The following is a 21,010-nucleotide window of genomic DNA, read 5'->3' on the forward strand; positions in this document are numbered from 1 at the left end:
TTCCTTGATCTCATTGTTGACCCATTCATTGTTTAATAATATGTTATTTAGCTTCCAAGTCTTTGTGTGTTTTTCAGTGTTCTTGTGATTGATTTCTAGTTTCATAGCATTGTGGTCAGCGAAGATGCTTGATACCATTTCAATCTCCTTAAATTTATTGAGACTTGTTTTGTGGCCTGATGTGTTCTTTCTTAGAAAACATTCCATGTACACTTGAAAAATATGTATATCCTGCTGCTTTGGGGTGAAATGCTCTAAAGATATCAATTAAATCCATTTAATCTAGTGTGTTAATTAAGGCCTCTGTCTCCTTGTTTACTTCCTGCCTGGAAAATCTATCTGTTGAAGTCAATGTTGTGTTAAAATCCCCGATAATGATTACATTTCTGTTGATCTCTCCCTTTTTGTCTGTCAAGACTTGCTTCACATATTTAGGTGCTCCTATGTAGGGTGCATAAATGTTTACTAGGGTTATATCTTGTTGTTGGACTGTTTCCTTTATCATTATGTAGTATCCTTCTTTGTCCATTACTATAAACTTGGTTTTAAAGTCTATTTTGTTGGATATAAGTACTGTACCCCAAGTTTTTTCTCCTTTTAATTTGCATAAATATCTTTTTCATTCCTTTAGGTCGGTGTGTATATTTGATTTGAGGTGGGTCTCTTGGAGGCAGCATGTATATGGGTCTTGTTTACTTATCCATTCAGCTACTCTCTGTCGTTTGGTTGGAGCATTTAAGCCATTTATATTTGAGGTGATTATTGATAGATATGTATTTGTGCTATTTTATTGTTAGACTACTTTCCTCTATATTCTTCTGTCTCCTTCTTCTCCTTGTTTTCCTTCTCCTCCTCTTCTTCCTCCTCTTCCTCCTTCTTCAAGCAAGCACTTTAGCATATGTTGCATTACTGGTTTTGTGTTAACAAACTCCTTTGGCTGTTTCTTCTCTGGAAAACCTCTTATTTCTCCCTCTATTTTAAATGATAGCCTTGTTGGGTAAAGTAGCCTTTGTGGTAGGTCCTTGCGTTTTATCACCTTCAGTATTTCATGCCATTCCCTTCTGTCCTGAAATGTGTCTGTTGAGAAATCAGATGACAGTCTAATTGGTGCTCCCTTGTAGGTAATTACCTGCTTTCAGGAGATTTTCGAAGCTTTTAGGATTCTCTTCTTGTCTTTGAGCCTTGTCAATTTAATTATGATGTGTCTCAGTGGTATAGGCCTCTTTGGGTTCAACTTGTTTGGGATTCTCTGAGCTTCCTGGACTTGTGTATCTTTTTTCTTCAGCAGGTTATGGACGTTTTCAGTCATTATTTCTTCAAATAGGTTGTTGATCCTTTCTCTCTTCTGGTATTCCCATGATCTGGATGTTGTTTCACTTCACGTTGTCCAGATGTTGCTTAAGATTTCCTCATTTTAAAAAATTCTTTTTTTGCTGCTCCGCCTGATTGTTTTTTTTCTACCTTATCCTCCAAATCACTGTTTTGATCCTCTGCTTCATCTAACCTACTGTTTATCCTTCCTGTGTATTATTCATTTCAGATATTGCATTTTTTATTTCTTAGTGGTCCTTTTTTATGGTTTCTATGTCTTTTTTCATGCTGTTGAGTATTCTTATAATGATTACTCTAAACTCTCTATCTGATTAATTGCTTGCCTCCATTTCATCTAGTTCTTCTGGAGAACTCTCTTGTTCTTTCATTTGGGGTCTGTTTCTATGTCTTCCCATTTTAGATGTTTCTTTGTAATTTCTGCCTTAATTGTTAAACTAATCAGTCATTAAACTGTTCAGTTGTTAAACTAATCAAGCTGTAATCAGCAGCATGGCTTAAGCCCTACAGGATGGGGCTGAGTAATTCCTGCAGGCAGGGCTATTTCTTCCCCTCAAGTTTATGCCATTCAGAGAGGAGTGCTCTGCCTGAGGGATATGGCTTCTGTATTTTGGGGAATGACTCAGCCCAGGCATCCTGGCTGCTGTTCCTTCAGTTCTCTCCCCAGAGCCAACAACCCTAGACTCTCCTCAGATGTCTCTAGTCCACTCTACTCTCCATCTGCTGACACCCAGAATAAGTGACTGCAAATGAAATTTTGTGTTTTGGCCCTTTAAAAAGTTCTCTGAGTCTCCAGCTTTCTCTTCCTGTCAGATAGAAACCCTACTGCTTTTCACAGCTGTCATTGAATTCCTTTCTGGCTCTGGTGCTGAAGGCTGAGGAGCTCAGCTTGGGGTTTTGAACCCATACTTCTCAGGGGACCATCCCCCCAGCTGCTAAAACTATCCCCTCAGAGCTTCTGCTGCTGCCTGTGGGAGACCACCAGTCCTCTCACATCTTTGCACTCCCTACCAGTTGTGGCGAAGTGGCTTCTTCTGTCTGTCTGTGGTTATAAGGCTTCTCTCCAGCCTTATAACCTTCTCTCCAAGTCGGTTGGTTCTTCAGGATGCTTTCTCTACAATTTAGTTGTAATTCCTGAGTGGTACTGGGGAGGAGGTTAGTGGTGTGTCCACTTAAAGATTTTTAAAAATTACTTTGTCATGCTGGCTACCACAAACCAGTGGTGTCTGTTTAAGTGATTTGCAGGTGACAGCGCAACTGTTGCTAATGTAGCTGGAAGCATGTTGATCTAATTGGTACATTGTATAGAAACTGGTGGACTATCCCATTGTAGCTGCCTTGTGGAGCTATCCTTTGTGACATAGGGAGACAGGTGATGGGTAAGAGGTAGGAGGCCATGTGCAATGAGACTGCTTACAAAGGGGAGGACTTCAAGCTAAACCTGCATACAACTTTTTAAAAAATAAAGACATTCTCACTTTTTCTTACTCACTGCATTAGAGAAACTAACCACAAAAATGGGGGAAATTGGACAGTTTATAGAAGGGAGACACCCAATGCCCCTCAACTTCTGGAACAACATACAGCTCTACCTAAGTTGGAGGAAAGAAGAACTTTGAATGAAATTTGAGACAAATGTTTTTAAGATTATTTTTATAATGATAACTAGGACAGAATTTATATGTTGAACTGAATTTTATTCCATTAACCAAATGTGAAACCATTAAGAAAAATTCAATAGAGAGCAAATTAAAAAGAGTTTGAGAAAACAACATCCATGATAAGCAAACAGATTTTTGTTTATATTCTAATTAGGATGACCAACTTGGTTTGCCTGGGATTGCTCCTAATTAACAATGATAGCCTGTGTCCTGGAGACACGTAAGTACTAGATAGATCAGGACAGCTGGTTATTCTGATTCCAGTGCGTAGACATTTCTTAAACTATTTACATCTATCTGTCACCTTCCAATTCAACATTATTTTTCTCCACATATTTCTTCTTCTTTCCATATTTCATGTTTTCTTACTCAGCACCTACCATTAGCCAAACAGAAGCATGATAACTTCGCTAAACATGTCCTTTTGTTCCGTGATTTAAAGCCACTTTCTATTTATTTTGATGCTTCCTTTTCCTAGAGCGCCCCTACTCAAACATACTGTTTGCCTGTTGGTACTGCTTCCTTTTTCAAAACAGCATAAAAATTAACTTCCTTATTAGACCTTTTCAATCTCCAAACCCAAGGTAAAACAGACATCTCTTTCTTTGTACTCTGTTCAGGCTCTCATTTAAACAGAACTGACCTATTGCTCTTTTTAAAAAACATGTCTAGATATCCCTCTCATCCACTGTCTCTCAAATTGGGATCTATGGTCTGACTCCTGAAATCTCCAAATGTATTTTTAGAAGGCTGTTTTCTTGTACTGACTGGTGTGGCTCAATGGATTGAGTGCTGGCCTGCAAACCAAAGGGTCACTGGTTTGATTCCCAGTCAGGGCACATGCTTGGGATGTGGGCCAGATCCCCAGAAGGGGGCATGCAAGAGACAAGTACACATTGGTGTTTCTTTCCCTCCTTCTTCCTCCCTTCCCCCTCTCTAAAAATAAATAAAAATTTTAAAATGTCTGTTTTCTTTGTAAAATTAATATCAATATTTTTATGCATTATAGACCATACCTCTCTTTTTCTGTGATAATTTGTAGTTAGAAATATTTTCTCAGAATAAAAGTGAAATTCCTTTATTGGGTTTTCATAATTTGTCTTGTGACCTATTCCACTAATCTTTGGGATTTCTTTTTGCTTTAGAAAAGATTCATAAGTCATCAACAAACACTTGAATTCTAAATGTGATATTCATGGCAATTCTTACTTTTTACTTATGAGTTTTCATGGAGCTGGTATTTTCTGATTTCTCTTAAGAATTTGCCTGTTATTTGTAAATTTGGAGTGTTATTTTCCCTTAATCATTGGCATTCTGTAGTGGGGATGTCCCTGAAATAGTCTATTTGTGAGTTGAACAAGTCATTTAACCTCAAGAGATTCACCTTCATTGCTTTTCATTGGAGGTGCTAGGACATATGGGCTTTAAAGTCCAATCAAGCTCTAAATAGGTTGCTTCAAACAGTGAATCCATAAACCTACTTGCTTGACTGGTATCAATGTTCTGGCCCAGGACTGTGGGGTAAGTGGCTGGAAAAGATATCCAACACATGCTTAATCCTGAGAGAGAGTTTATCTTTAGACTAGTTAGAGAAGAAGAAAGAACATGGTTCTACATACACTGGCTATGTAATAACTTAGAAGACTGTAATAATAACTTACAAATATTTGAATAGTGTGAATGCTGGAGAAAATGAGCAGTCTATAGGGATATATATTAAAGAAGTAGGTTAAATTCAGGAAACATAATAATTTAATTTAGAATTATCTTTATAAGAAGGGTACTGATGTAGTAGAGGACAGATAGATCTTTCAAGGAAAGCCTAGCTCCTTTATATTTAAAGACTAGCATCTCTTGATGAGGGAATTGTATGTGAATTATAAAATTTAATTTTCTGAACTTTAAAATTTTTAATTTGCTGAAAGTTAACTGGAAACTCCTACCTAGTTTGCCTTATAATTAGAACTTTGTGCAATTGATAGAGCCTCTATAATAACTTGCACAGGATATAGAAAATGAAAAAACTTCTTTTAGTTTACACAAAGACTATGTAGAAAGTCTTGAATGATCACCATTTTTAAATAATTTAATGTAATAATTTAGCAGCAAGACTATTATGACTAGAAGTCAGTAAAAAAATGAATACTTTTCCTAGGCCGATGATTTGTTCTTTACAATTTTTTAAAATGTTTTTTAAATGGCCTAAATTTCTATCATCCTTATAAGCAACTCTTCATCATAAGCATTGTTTTTCTTTCATATGGTAACACATGAAAGTTAAGGACTGTGAAGGGTCTGGGATTTTGTCCTACTGCCTAGCTGATAAGTTAACTTGCCATAATTTTATGGATGCAGGCAGAACACAGGAGAACCCTTGGGTAAGAGAAAAAGGACTATTCTCATGACACCAGATCAGTATGGGATTCATACTCACTTTGGATCCCCTTATGTCCCAAGTCCCATGGGACAAAGCAAGCCCAGATAGATTCTCATAACAGCATGAAGAATGTCCAGCTTAGAAAACCGAAATCTTCTAGTGCAATGGGCATAAGAAAATATACTAAACATTGTCCTTTAGTCAGGCATTATCTGTATTATAACTAGATTTTAAAAAAAGTCCAAAACTAGAAACAAACAAACAAAAATACTTCTGTTTTCTGCTCTGAAGGAAGACACTTTATCTTCCAAGGCTGTTCACTTTCCCAACACCCTTAAATACAAAGTCTGAGCAAATCCATTATGTCAGGTGGCCTTCTCACCAGGTATTCCGAAATGTGAGAAACAATGTAGAATTGTTTCCCAATATCTATGGAAAAGTAAAAAGAAATATTTGTTTAGAAATAAAGAGAAGCTATTTAAAACCACAGAATTTTCTATTTACTGTTTTCTAAGCTTTAATGAGGATTACAAGGCATTATCTCTTTAAGAGAAAAACACTTCTAGAAATGAATATTTTCTTTGTTTTACTTTAAGAAATGATAAAACCCTGAAACTGGTGGTATTTGCTTTGACAATATCCATGAAGTAGAGACCAATCTTGTGTATTAAGGAATATACAGGGTCTGACACAAATAATGCCATTTTTTATTACATAAAAACCTTCTATTACAAAAGCATAAACATGTAATTCTGTAACAACAATGTCACACTCTAGCACACCTATGTGACATTTTGGATGAAATGTTCAAATTTCCATCCATCTCATGTGAGACGTTTCATGTACCCTACCAACCACATTTAATGTTGTCACTTCTGCTGGACCCTATATTTCTTTAGCATGTTATAAAATATGAAAAAATAGAATATTAAATCTGATGAATATACATTATGACACATCTATGTTATATAATATAACCTAAATGTTTCCAAATGATATTTAATGACAAAGAAAAAAATGGTCATAGAAGATTATCTGTCAAAATAGAATACAAAGCCCAATCTATTGTATGTTATAGTTTAGTAAAAAATCTAAGTTTATATCTATATGCACATGCAGAAACACACACATGCACAGAAGGTTAGAAAGATATAAACCAATAATTTAAAAGTGAGAAAAAGTAAGTGATATTTGAGTATTATTTATTTTCTATATGCTTAATTTCTAAATTTTCTACAATTTGTGCATAAATTACTTTTATGGACATAAAACAATAAAATTATTTAAAGATAAAGTTGGAATGGACCACAAATTCTATTCAATCCATTTCTGTTATTTTATAGATAAAAGAACTAATGTGTAGTGGTTTGGCCAAGGTTAAACTTTATATTCATATTCAGTCCACAGACTAATTCCAATTTTCTTGGTTCTTACCTCAGGAACCTTTCAATTAGAGCTCTCTTACATTCTTTTACTGTATACTCTTGTATTTATATGGTAGACAACTTTCATGTTTCTCTTGAGAGTTAACTTTATTTTTTGGCTTGAAATATCTTTAAAATTTGAATACTTGTAAGTCTGATTTTCAAATCTGTGGGAGTGGAAAGATGTCTGGTCCTGGATTCTGCACAGAGTAGGCAGACATCTCTGGCAGGCACACATCAGTGCCCAGTAAGCCTGTGACTGGCTATTCCAGGCACCTGAGGAGGTTAGGATAGAACAAAAAGGAAAAAAAAATTAAAAACTAGCCTTACCATTGATAGAAGATGGGAATCTTAAAGAGTGCCAGTTCAAGTTAGGAAATTGATAGATTAGAAATAATGGATTTAGTTTGGAGTAGCCTAAAGATCAGTTTAAATAGCATCAGGGAGGAAAGTAGTTTTTTTTTTTTTTTGCTGTGCTGGAAAAATGAATTTTAGTACAACCTATTCTCAAATGAAATAGTTGAATAATCAAAAAAAAAAAGAAAAAAAAGAAAAAGATGAGCTGGTTTTAAAAACCACCAGGGAACAGAATAACCTATAGGACTATAGATACAAACAAAAATATTTCCACTTTTGATGAAATCAGAGATTGACAAATACATTTTAAAAGTGATTTAGGGGCACATGAATTATTAAACTGTGAAAAAATAAAAGAACTAAGTATTGATGGGTTGGACTACAAACTAATAATCAAAGTCAGTTTTTATGTATTCATTTGTTATATAAATGGCATGCTATTTCCATAAAAAACATTTAAAAAATATTAGCATATAGGGCAGTGAGCATATAATATATGTATTATAGAATTGTACATCTGAAACCTGTATAATTTTATTAACCAATGTCACCCCAATAAATTCAATAGAAAATAAAAAATTAAGAGTGCTACAACAGGTGTAGTAAGACCCTGAAATGTTGAGTTTAATTGTAACATTAATAATTTTTTATGTGCAGAGGAAAAATAGATGAAACTTGACAAAAATATATTTTTAAAGGAAAGTGTTCACTCTAAGGGTCAAAAAATATTAGCATAAAAAGTTCAAGCCAAGGGTGTGTCTAGCTTATCTTCTGAGAGGAGGAGGCAATGGTCAGGTTCATGGGAAAGTGGGGAGAGTGATGCTGCCTGAAAGCCACTAACACTCAGTCACTGACACCTGCAAGTCTTCTCAGACCTCTATACTCTGGCCCAGGCAGCTGACTTGTGAGCAAGGTGCTAGCTCCACAGGCTGGGGTGACAGAGAGTCCAGAGGGTGGGCTAGTGCATTCCCCAAGGCTGATGCTGTATGGAGGGGGAGTGCTCCACCCAAGAGAGATGGTGTCTGACTTGTGAGGGGAATGTCTCAGCACAGGGATCCTTTTGGCTGTCCCTTTAGATTTCTCCTCAGAGCCACAGACCTCAATCTTTCCTCATATGACTCTTGACTGGTCTGGCCTCTCTCTGCCAAGCTCAGGGTGAGGGGCAGTGAATGAAATTTTGTGCATTCCCCCTTTAAGAGGGTGTGTGTGTATCTAGTACTCTTGTCTCCCTGTGGAGGACAGAACTCCCACTGATTTTCACAGCCAGATGTTATATGGGTACCTTTTCTCAGCTCTGGTGCTCTGGGCTGGAGAGCCTAGCATGGGGTTGAGACCCCACACACCTCAGGGGGACCCTTTGTAGCTGAGATATCCCTGCATAATCTGTTGCTCCCTGTACAACTGGGGCACACCTTCCTACTGGTCTTGATATGACTGACTTCATCTGTAAAGCCTCAGTTTTAAGACTTCTGTTCAGCTGGTCTTCAATTGGTTATTCAGGTTAATTGTTCTATATTGTAGTTGAAATTCCAATTTGGTCCCCATAAGAGGTATGTACCTTTCACCTGTTCCACTGCCATCTTGGACCTCTCCCACATGTAGGTGTACTTTTATTTAAAAGTTCAGTGGGGAAATTCTGAACCTTCATGAAGTGGACACTGAATTACCTCTCCTGGCTTCATTATGATTGTTATTCCTTATCTGATTACATATTTTAAAGGAATAATCACACAGAAGTAATTTTAATATAAAATTTCTTGAATTTTTTGAAAAGCAACTTGGATTTCTCAAAGGGCAAATTTTTTTCTGCATCTTACCAAATTGATAGTTTAAAAAAGTTAATATACAAAATCATCAGTGTAATGTGTCTCAGAGTAGAAGTTTAGCATGCATTAAGGCATATGGTAATATATACAGCTAATGGAACTTTATTTTTAGCATTTTTTCCAAGTATACTTTAATGACAATGTACAATCTGGCCTTTTTTTGACACAAATCTTGGGCCAGCTCATCATTGCCAGGTTAGCTGATTATGAGGGCGCAGCTGACGGACTACTAATGACTTCAGAGTACTCACTTGTTCACCTCTGACTCTTTGTGTTCCTTGATCCTATTATGAAGTTTCTGCCTCTCCAGGGCCTTCGGAATCCTGGACTTAGACTAGTGCATCAATATTTCCTCACCTTTTTTCCCGAGGCTTGCCTGTGAAAACCTAGTGACTCCACAAGGCTGCTATCCAGCAATTTTCAAGTGGTGTGCCACAAGAGGCACATTAGTGTGCTTAAAGAATTTTTAAAAGGTGCAGTACTGGACTACTTGGTCAGGGGCACTGACCTCTTTTCCTTTAGGTTGTCAAATTGAAAAATGACAAAAGCCAACACAACAATAGCTGTCTGGTGTGAATGAATTAAAATTATACCTATTTTTTGTCAAATTGGCAAAAATTATACTGTATTTTTTTGGTGTGCCACAGAGTTTTATTAATTAGTTTGTGTGTGCCATGAGATGGAAAAGGTTGACAGATTAAGAAGGAGAGTCTAGGGAGAGGTGAAATGAGGGATCTGACTGGAAAACAAATGAGGACACATCTTTAGAATTCACTTATGAAAGACAGAAATGCTACAGACATGAGTTAAAAATAAGACAATGTAGAGTCTATGGGACAGGGGGTAGGGAGGAAATGGCAATAAATAGTCTGTAGAGCAGCGGTGTCAAACTCATTTTCACCAGGGGCCACATCAGCCTGGCAGTTGCCTTCAAAGGACCAAAATAATTTTAGGACTGTATAAATGTAACTACTGCTTAATTGTTAAGGAGTTGAAATTATAGTCAGCCCTTTGAAGGCAACCACGAGGCTGATGTGGCCCCCTGTGAAAATGAGTTTGACACCCCTGCTCTACAGATTAATTGTTTAGTATATGTTTCATCTGGTGAATTAAGGCTACCAGTGTGTTTTGTTCATTGACACCCCTGGTGTAGAGAGCAGAAGCTGAAGGACTGAGTATCAGTGAACATTGGGCAATGAGTGTCATTGGTAGAGAGACAGTAAGACAGTTTAATCTACATTTGACATCAAAATCATTGTTTTAAAATGGAAAATGTTCATACATAGCTTTACTTTTGTTAGAACTTGATGTGAGCAGATCATAATGATTGATAATGATTAATCATCAGTTTTAGAAGTATGTCTATATGTGAAGTACAGGTGAAATCAGAGAGAGAATCTATTTTGTAGAAACATGGTTAGCTTTCCCAAGTATTTTATATCTTCCCCTGCTCTTTTGATGTTACTACATACCACTGATGTTGCAGGTGTTGAGAGGTAGAAATCACAAGAGCCAAATTGGGTTTATTAGCCTTCTTCTTTGATTTGAAATTAATTTGTAAACTACCTTGTCTTGTACCTAACATTTTATTCCTGTAAATCTTGCTTTCCCAGTGGACACAAAGCTCTCTGAGACAGTAATTGAATATTGCATACTTTTTTTTCCCTATCTTTGCACTATGCCCAGAGTTTTCACTCAATAGATGATTTCTTAAACAATAAAATACAATAGAAAATTAAGGGCAAATATTTTCCAGCCCTGTGTAAACCTGATAAACACAGGAACATGAACATTTGATGAATCTCTTGTGGCCTATCAAACAGGCTTTAAACTTGTGTGGCCCTCCAAACTTCACATTTTGTTTTAGCATTCTCCGCCCCACCATCCACCCTGTATTCTCAAACACTGATCCCTCTGCTGTCCCACACTGTGCCATGGACTTTCTTGCTTCCATGACTTTCCTTCTATGGGGAATATTTTAGAGCCACAGTTTTTCTGCCACCCAAAATCCTACTTACCTTTTAAGCTCCTTCATTGTCCAGTCCTTTGTAAGGCCTTCTTGACACCCCACCTACAAAATTAATTTCTCCCTCATATGTATAAGCACATGTCTACAGCTGTTATTATACCTATTCTGTAAATTGGTTAGTTATTTAGTATATGTTTCACCTGGTAAATTAAGGATACCAGTCAGTGTGTGTTTTATTCATAATTTTATCTCATGTGCATATTTTTATGCTGGGCATGTAATAGAAATATCAGTCAGGACCATGAAGTATATTTCTGTTTCATTTTCCTCCTGTGTGACCATCTCTAGCTTTTACTTTAGAAAACAGAGCAGTGGAAGGTTGCTTGAGAAAGGGAACAGGCAGATGCCTATTTGAAATTATTCCCTTGATTGCCTTGATTTTGCAGGGCAATGTAACAAGCTCCCAAATCACCATTTATTATCTTCAACAAGAGAACTATATTCTTACTGTGTGTCCTGTAATGATGACATCCACCCTGAGGAGGCAATCCATTATGTTTCAAGATCAGTTTAGTTTACATATCAAACTTTGTAGAATGACAAAAAGGAACTTGACCTCCTGTACCTGTGAAAATTGTAACAAACCTTAACTGACCTTGAAAGCATTATCTAGTTTCAAAGACACAAATCTTTATATTTTAACTGTATTTTTATTTTAGTTATTTTTATTGATATTTGCCTTTGTTAGTTTGCACTTATATATGTTTTTTGAAATAAATGACAGTTAATAAAATTTATATTGAGAAGAGTAAATAATGAGCACTGAGGAATATTTGTAGTATCTTTAAGTGTGTACTTTTGTTATTTATGCTGTTCATGTAGAAAAACAAATTAATATCAAAAGATTTGTTTGTGATATAACTTTCATTAGGCAGATTTGGGACCATTTCATTGTCTTTTCTATTTGGAAGACAATTTATAATATTTCATTGGATTTTTCAACTTCTAATTTTTCAAGATTTGAACTTACTCATGGGAACACTGATGAAAAATAAATTAATCATAATGATGGGCCTTCAGACATGTTGGCATCAAAAGGTTATTCAAGCAGTTTATAGGAACTGTAATGACACGATGGATGGATGATTTACTTCCTGCTCCTAGGGCCCTAATTTTGATTGATTTTTTTTCCCCTAAGCATAGAGGGTTTTTTTTTATGTTAAAGATGTAAGGCTTTGATGTTTTTTGCTTTTAGGAGAAAGATCTGGGAACACTAATAACTCTTGTCTACAGAAGTAAAAGCCAGGAAGATGATTTATTTGAGGAAGAGATTAGCATATTAGCAACACTTTGATTTCTTTAATTTACTTGAATTGTTTTTGTGTGGTATGTATTGACCAAAAACAAACACACAGAAAAATAAAACATAAAAACGTGGGCTCTGTGCCACATCTGAATAGTTCTCATCTCTGACCACTGGATTTTATGCACTTCCACTCACAGTACTATATTTTCTCATTTGCTTATCTTAGTGTTCTAGGTTGCACAGGATAAAACAAGATTTCAGGATTTTATTTCCAGTGAACACATCAAAGCTTTAAAATTAAGTTTTCTGTTGTCTTGTATCTTGCTACACCTAGTGGGAACTCTCCTGGGTTATAAATGGGACAGTGTTAGTAGACAACTAACTTCTGATGGAGCCTTCATTGACAGTTCATGGAGGTGTAAAAACTTCAAATTCATAAAGGCTATAATGGAAAGCTGAACCTGGAGGGATAATACTCTGAGGAAACTCATCAGTTTAAATGAATTTATATCACCTTCCTCATCACTCTCATAATCTAAGACACAATGCAACCACCACCTTAGATTGGTAAGGTTGTTTAATTTATTATTTAATCCTTTATTTTATTTCAAAAATGAAGAACTAAAGCCCGAAGAAATAAATTTATTTCCCAAAAATCATAAACTGTGTGTGTGAGAGAGAAATAGGTTTCAGTTCTTCTGTTACCCTGAGGAATGTCCTCAAACATCAGTCTACTTCACAATTTCCTTTTGGAGGATATAACCTCAATATCGTCTCTCTGGTCACTTTTTTCTGTTTATGTTTTAAATATGTAGGGAAGGACAGGCAATATATGAAGTTTAGGAGCATGGACTCCATCCAGAATGCATGGGTTTGAAAACTGGCCCTTGGATAACTACTTAACCTCTGTAACATCAGTTCTATACATGTAAAATAGAGTGTATATTAAGGTTCTCCAGAGAGAGAGAAACAATAGAATATCTATACACACATACCTTAGAGATATGTGGGCTCAGTTCCAGACCACTGCAATAAAGAGAATGTCACAAAAATAAGGTAAGTCACACAAATCTTCTGCTTTCCTAGTGCATATAAAGTTTTTTTATACTATACTGTAGTCTATTAAATGTGTGAAGGTATTATGCCTAAAAAAAAACAATGTATATACTTTAATTAAAAATATTGTTAAAAATGCTGAACATCTTTGATCCATGGGCTGAAGAATGGCTATTGTGTTAGCAGGCATGAAAACAACATTAATATCATTATATATGCCTATCAGAGCTTTTGGATAGCCAGGTACATTCTCAATGAGCAGTAATATTTTGAAAGGAATCTACTTTTTTCTGAGTAGTAGCTCTCAATAGCAGGCATAAAATATTCAGTGAACCATGTGATAGACAGATGTGCTGTCATTCAAGCTTTCTTGCTCCTTTTACAGAGCACAGGCAGAGGAGATTTAGTGTAATTCTTAGGGACCCTAGGATTTTTGGAACAGTAATTGGGGATTGGCTTCAACTTAAAGTCACCAGCTGAACTAGCCCCTAACAAGTGAGTCAGCCTGTCCTTACTGTACCCTGTAATCATGTTCAGTAATTATTTTGGCTAGATCTTCTGGGTTACTTGCTGCAGTGTCTACATTAGCACTGCTGTTTCACCCGCACTTTTATGTTATATAGAGACAGCTTCTCTTAAACCTCATGAACCAACCTCTTCTAGTTTCATTTTTTATTCTACAGCTTTTAAACCTCTCTCAACCTCCATAGAATTGAGGAGAGTTAGGACCTGTGTCTGGATTAGACTGTGACTTAAGGAAATATCATAGCTGGTGTGATTGATTATCCAGACCCTTAAAACTTTCTCCATACCAGCAATAAGGCTGTTTTACTTTCTCACTGTTTGTGAGTTTATTGGAGTAGCACTTCAGTTTCCTTCAGACACTTCTTCTGCATTCACAGCTTGGCTGTTAGGCCAAAACCTAAGCTTTTTGAGCTTTCTTGGCTTTCTGTGCCCCTCTGTCACTAAGCTTGACCATTTCTAGCTTTTAATTTAAAATGAGAGACATCTGACTCTTCCCTTTCATTTGGATATTTTGAAACCATTGTATGGTTATTGAGTGGGCTAATTTCAATATGGTTGTGCCCCAGGGAAAGAAAGGCCTGAGGAGAGGGGAAGACAGAGGGAAGCAACTGGTCAGTGGAGCACTCAGAACAAATACCTTAATAGATCAAATTTGCTGTCTTATATGGGCAGGGTTCATTGTGCCCCGAAACAATTATAGCACTAACATAAAAGATCACTATAACAGATATAATCATAATAAAAATTATGAAATATTACACAATTACGAAAATGGGACACAGACACAAAATGAGCAAATGCTCTTGGGATAACGGTGGTGCCGATAGCCTTGCTTGATGTGTGTTGCCACAGACATTTAACTTGTTAAATATCTATGAAGTGCAACAAATGAAGCACAATAAGACAAGGTATGCCTGTGTATTGCTAACTTGATTTCCATCTCAATTTCTATTTTCATAATGAGATTTATTATTTAAAAAATTGGCTCACATGAATATGGAGGCTGAGTAGTCTTTCATTCTGCTGCCTGTAGGCTATAGACTCAAGAAAGCCAGAAGTATACTCTGAAGGCTTGACAGCACCTGATGGTGTAGATTTTCATCCGAGTCTAAAGACCTGAGAACCAGGAGCAGCAAGGAATGAAGACAAATGTGTCATCTCATCTAAGAGATGCAGACAGTAAATTCAAACTTCTTCCATCTTTTTGTTCTACCCAGGTCCTCAGTGGATTGAAGGATGCGCACACACACTTGGGAAGGCCATGTTTTTCTCAGTTCACCAATTCAAACGCTAATCTCTTCCAAATGTACATTTATATGCATGCCCAGAAATAATGTTTATAAGTAGATATCTGGGCATCCTACTTATCCAGCAAATTGAAATATAGAATTAACAATCACTAAGACCTAATGACTTTAAGTACCTCCTAGTGCTTTCATTAATATTATTAAAACATTTAAAATTGAACCAAATCTATAGCACAATATAGATATTTTCTATTAAGAGTAGGAACACTTATTCTTAATATTAAGAATATCTGCTTATGCCATGTTATGTGATATTTTACTTAGGGCGTTCTGGCTCTCTCTGGTTCATGTAGACCAGTATCAACTTAGTGTAGTCCATATTTACATTTTTCTTTCAGAAATATGTTTCTCCTTTTAGTTTCCCCTCCATATATGAACTTTCCAGGGTAACTTTTTGTTATGATCATACAGAAAACAGGCTTTGTTATTCTAAAGCCTGGTTTAGGTAGAAATGTACTCCAGGCCTGATTCTTTTGAGATTCTAAACATTGGGTGTTTGTTGATAATTTTAACATTTCAACACATTTCTAGAAATTTAGTTGCAAAGCAAAACAGTGAAAACATTTCTTTTTCCTCTGTGTTGCTACAGTTAGGAAAATTGCAAATTCCCTTATTACTGGTAGATGGCAGCCCAGTGCTGCTAATAAGAAAGAATAAGAACTGAGGTACAGTCAACCGTTTCCTTGATTCTGGACACCGATCAATGTGCAGATTAGTGCAACAAATAGCCAAAATACAGAACTTTACCAACAACCCAACAAAGTTTTATTGAAATAGATAATAATAAAAAGGACAAAAGGACAAACATTCTGCATTCGTGTCCAATTTTCACCCCAAAATATTTTCAAATTACAAGGATTTAGAATGAAAAGACATGAGTTTTGTCCTGTGTTCTTTTTTATTCCTCTAGTACCTGCAAGTCTTTCAGAGAAGTGACTGTGAGCTTAAAATTTATATAATCTGTGAAATGGAAATAAGAATGGGAACTTTTTTCACAAGCTTGTTGATAGGATCAACTTAGTGGTTGTTGGAAACTATAGCTTTTAAGCTTTTTCACCAAGAGTCCTTATTTTGAACAAAGAATTGATTTTTACCTTTAAGGGTAGAAATATATCCCCAAATCAGAGTATAACAGTAAAATGTCAAGTCTTTCTGTGTGGCTTTAAAATTAATATTCTCTATTCTACAGAGTAATTATATTTGTGTAAATATGAAAGTAAAAGTTTAAGTGACTTATTATGTAAATTTCTGAATTTATTTACTAATATATAAAAATTCTGAAGTCTGTGTCTAGTTCATAATAGGAATTCAAAAATTACATGTTTTTGCCCTGGCTTGTGTGGCTCAGTGGATTAAGTGTCATCCTGGGAACCAAAGGGCACTGGCTCGATTCCCAGTCAGGGCACATGCCTGTGTTGTGGGCCAGGTCCCCAACAGGGGGCACACAAAAGGTGACCACACTTTGATGTTTCTTTCCCTCTCTTTCTCCTTCCCTTTTCCTCTCTCTAAAGATAAATAAATATATAAACTCTTGAAAAAAAGTAGGTGTTTTTTAAAGATTTTATTTATTTATTTTTAGAGAGGGAAGGGAGGAAAAGAGAGAGAGAGAAACATCAATGTGCGGTTGCTGGGGGTCATGGCCTGTAACCCAGGCATGTACCCTGACTGGGAATCGAACCTGCGACACTTTGGTTCGCAGACCGGTCTCAATCCACTGAGCTACGCAAGCCAGGGCTAAAAAAGTAGGTGTTTTTATTATTAAAATTAATATGCAAGGGCCAAAAATTTTATAAGGCTGATAGTGTTTCATCTTCACAATACCTTTTTGGAGTCACACGAGATCTTCAATTCACATTTGAGAAAAAACATCTTAGTAACAACAAAGAAATTGCCTCAGGTCACATAACTTATAAATGGAAGAGCCAGAATTTGAATTCAGGTTTTATCTTCTCTGGCACAAATGAATTGTGATTTAAGGAAAACTACTTAATATCTGACTTTAATATCTCTGACCTTGTAGTAATTGATGTGCTATTTGGACAGATTGCTTTTCTTGGTCAACTATGACATTGTGCTGCATATAAAAATTTAGGTAAATAAGACTACAGCCACATCATTAATATTGAAGGATGTTGAACAATAGTTTTTCTATTGACTGGTATCTGAAACCATAACACAAAATAACACTCACCTAAACAGAGCTACTCAATGCTCCCTTACTAGGAGCTGATGGAGCTCTTCTTTTGAGCTTACCACTAATAGTCTTTCAGTCTCTGTTAGCAGAGAGTACAAATGGGGGATTCATGAAAGTGGTTCAAAAGTGTAGAGAGAAAGTTCTTTGGATGTTGTGCTTCCCTCTCAAGCTAATAGGATGGCTTATAGAGTTCAGGGTTGCTTGTCTGAAAGACTCAAACACCTCAGAATAGATGCTTGCTGAGGTATGGAAATTCAGTGGAATTCAGCCAAGGTCCTTTGAATAATATGACATATGCTGGAAGCACATAGGAACCAACCTAAAACACAGGCTAGTGTGTTTATTTCCTCAGAAGTTTTGAAGGTAAAAGCTAGCTGGAGTAGTTTGAACAAACGGTATAGGGCAATATATTTTAAAGTAAATATTTTGACAGAACTTAAGGAAAATGGAAAGCTATGGGGTTGTTTTTTTTTATAAAGATGACATGATTTTACTTCAGATTACTCTGCCTACTGCATGGAGATGGAGCTTTCACTTGGAATATCTTGAAGATATTATTTTAGCAAATAGTGTGGTTTGTTCTAAGATGGTAGCAACCCAAATATACCTTTTATTCCTTTTTTCCCCATTTTTAACACTTTTAGGAATTAGGTGAAAATAGGCATACATTTTGGATAAAAATGATTCCTACTAGAGTATTAATAATCAACAGATTTAACAGAGGATGGAAAAGTGGACTCATTCCTAAAAAGTGAAATGCTTTTGATATGAGTTCCCTCATATTGAGTTCCCTCTCTATGAGTAGAGAGTTCCCTCACTCTCTGCTCATAGAAACATAGGAATTTGTCTTATCCTTGGCAGTCCATGCTTACTAGGAGGAACAGGGAAAGACCCATGTTGTCCTGGGCAGGCTAGTAATTTGCCCTTACCTTCCCTCCTACTTTGAATACATAATCATCAAATATTTATTCAAAATTTGTTAAGAGACAAGATGAGAACTCTGTGAGAAATAGAGGCTAAGATATCTTTGGTGATAGTACTCTACTTCCTCTCCAAAATTAAGGAAAACCAAAGCCATATTATTTCAGAAAAGACACTTTTTTTTAGAAGGGAGTCTTGCTAACTCAAATTGTTTTGCTAGGTCACTTATTGATCTCATCTCCCACCTCAAATTCTTACTGAAGTACTCTTTCCAGCCATATATTTTACTCTGTTCTTGCACTCTTCTTTATTGGCAATGTGAGATAACGGTCAGTGGTTAGAGAAGCTGTTGGGTTGGCTTGCCTTTCAATCTGGCTCTTTCAGTAGTATATTAGCTTTTTTATTATTTCCTTAATATTTCAGTGCTAAGAAAGAAGAAGCTTGCAAAATTTGACCAATATAGATTATGATGATCCAAGTCTTCAATGAGATCATGGCCCTTTAAAAAGTCAGTCCTTCTCTTATTTCAATGGCTATGCAAAGCTAAGAGAGATCTCGGCTGCATTTAACTTGAGTCTATTTAATCAGCAAGTAAGAGATATTTACCAAATGGAACCAAGATTTCAAGCAAATACTTCACACAATCCATCATGAAATCAGGAAGTATTACCACTCTTCCTACCAACAATAGTTTTGATTAGAAAAATCAATGGGAAACATTTTTGAATTGAAACCCCCTCATACCAGCACTCTCATTTGAGACATGCTGCCAATTTCAAAACCATGCAGGTTAAGGGTGCCAACAGGGTTTTGCAAATTAGCCTCTACTACATGATCAGAAGAAAAAAAGCTGAAGAAAGTAGAGAGATCTTTGGTTTTTTAATTTGTCTGGTTACCTCTGCAGGAGGTGGGAGATCAGACAGAGTGGGAAGTTTGGGAAACTTCACATACAGATTTGTCAAAGCAGAAATGGATGGAAGAAAGAATGTGACATCTGGTTATGTTTCTGACTCCTTTATGTATTGCACAGAAAAGTTGCTTAAGTTTACTGAGATTCATTTTTCTCATCTGCAAAATAAGAGTAATGTGTAATCACATTATTGCTTTGAAGATAGGTGTGAAATATAAGTTTCTCAGTATAGTGAGTGAATGCTAGCTGTCATGATCATTAGGTTAACTCATCAGCCATGAAATGAAAATACTATTTCTCTCTTTGCTAGTTAAGAACACTTGGAATCATAAAATTGAAGGAGAGAAAGTGAGTGAGTATTCTGTACATGACATTTTTTTGTTGCAATTTTGCCACTCAGTCTGTCCCTGCACATCCATGGTTATCAACCCTTAGTATACATTAGAATCACTTGGGGAGATTTTAGGAAACACTGATGCCAGGTTTTTTAAATAAAGTAAAGCATGATCTTAAGTGATTCTCTGTGCAACAGTGTTTAAGAATCACTGCTTAAACTCACCTGGATTCATTTCTGCAATGACATCTGAAAGATGTCTGTGCTTTAAAAGAGGCACTTATCTTGTGAAGAGATCACTCTCATTTGGGTTTCAAATGTGGATGAACAATTAAAATTTCAGAGTTTAAACATCAAAATTTGCCCTGGCTGGTGTAGCTCAGTGGACTTAGTGCTGGCCAAAGAACCAAAGCGTTGCTGGTTTGATTCCCAATCAGGGCACATGTCTGGGTTGGGGGCCAGGTCCCCGAGTGGGGGGCCTTGTGAGAGGCAACCAATCAATGTATCTCTTGCCCATCAATCCTTCTCTCCCTCCCTTCTTCCTCCCTTCCCCTCTTTCTAAAAATAAATAAAATCTTTAAAAAATAAATATTAAAATTAGTAACAGCATTCTAAAGAGCAAATGAAGGGATTATCTCTGTGGCTTCTGTATGAAATGCCACTATAAAAATACATCCAGGCCATCTATCTACCTTTTTCACTTTTTGTTTTTAAAAATGTTAATGAGCACACCCTATTTACACCCTGCGTGCACCCTCAAAATTTAGTCAATGAAATGAAATGAAATTTCAATGTCATAGATCATAATGAAGATATGTTCAGTTACCACAACAAGGAAGAGAGATTAATCTGATAGAGAAGACTTTTTGGAAGGGATTTGCTGAAGTTCATTTTTCACTTATTTAATTCAAAAACAGTTCTGATAGTTTTGATAGGAAAACCACCAAGAAGACAAATTTGGTCCTTGACATTATGGAATCCATAATTTAGGAATCTTGACAGATGTGTAGAATTAGTTAAAAAGTAAAAAGAAAATCTAGGAAGAAAGAAGAGCATGTGTGTTAGCAAAGACAGGCAAGTGCAAAGGGTTTTAGTGGGGAGTAGTGTAAAATGAGGATAGCATATGTGAAATGAGAACTGGCTTTCATTGCTAATCTGTTTTGAACTTGATCCTAGGAGCCATCAAAGTTCTTATCAAAGTTCTTAATGCAGAAAGGCTATGTAGGAATTTAGGTGAGATGTGATGAATGCATACACTAAAGAAGTGAAAAAAATTGGCAATGGTGGAGGTCGATTTAAGTGATTGCAGAAATTGAAATATAAAAGAGTTGATAAATGGCTGAAATGGTTGGGGGCATGGGAGAATAGACAGCTTTTAGGTTTCTCTTGGGGACTTCAGAACAAAATGGTGTGCACCATTAATAACAACAAAGAAGCCCAAATTAGGAGCTGGATTGGAGGAAACTGATGAATTGAGTGTGAAATGCCCGAGGAGCATTAACAAGGTTATTTCA

The sequence above is a fragment of the Phyllostomus discolor genome, chromosome 6 (assembly GCF_004126475.2).
Source record: "Phyllostomus discolor isolate MPI-MPIP mPhyDis1 chromosome 6, mPhyDis1.pri.v3, whole genome shotgun sequence".
NCBI classification, from domain to species: domain Eukaryota; kingdom Metazoa; phylum Chordata; class Mammalia; order Chiroptera; family Phyllostomidae; genus Phyllostomus; species Phyllostomus discolor.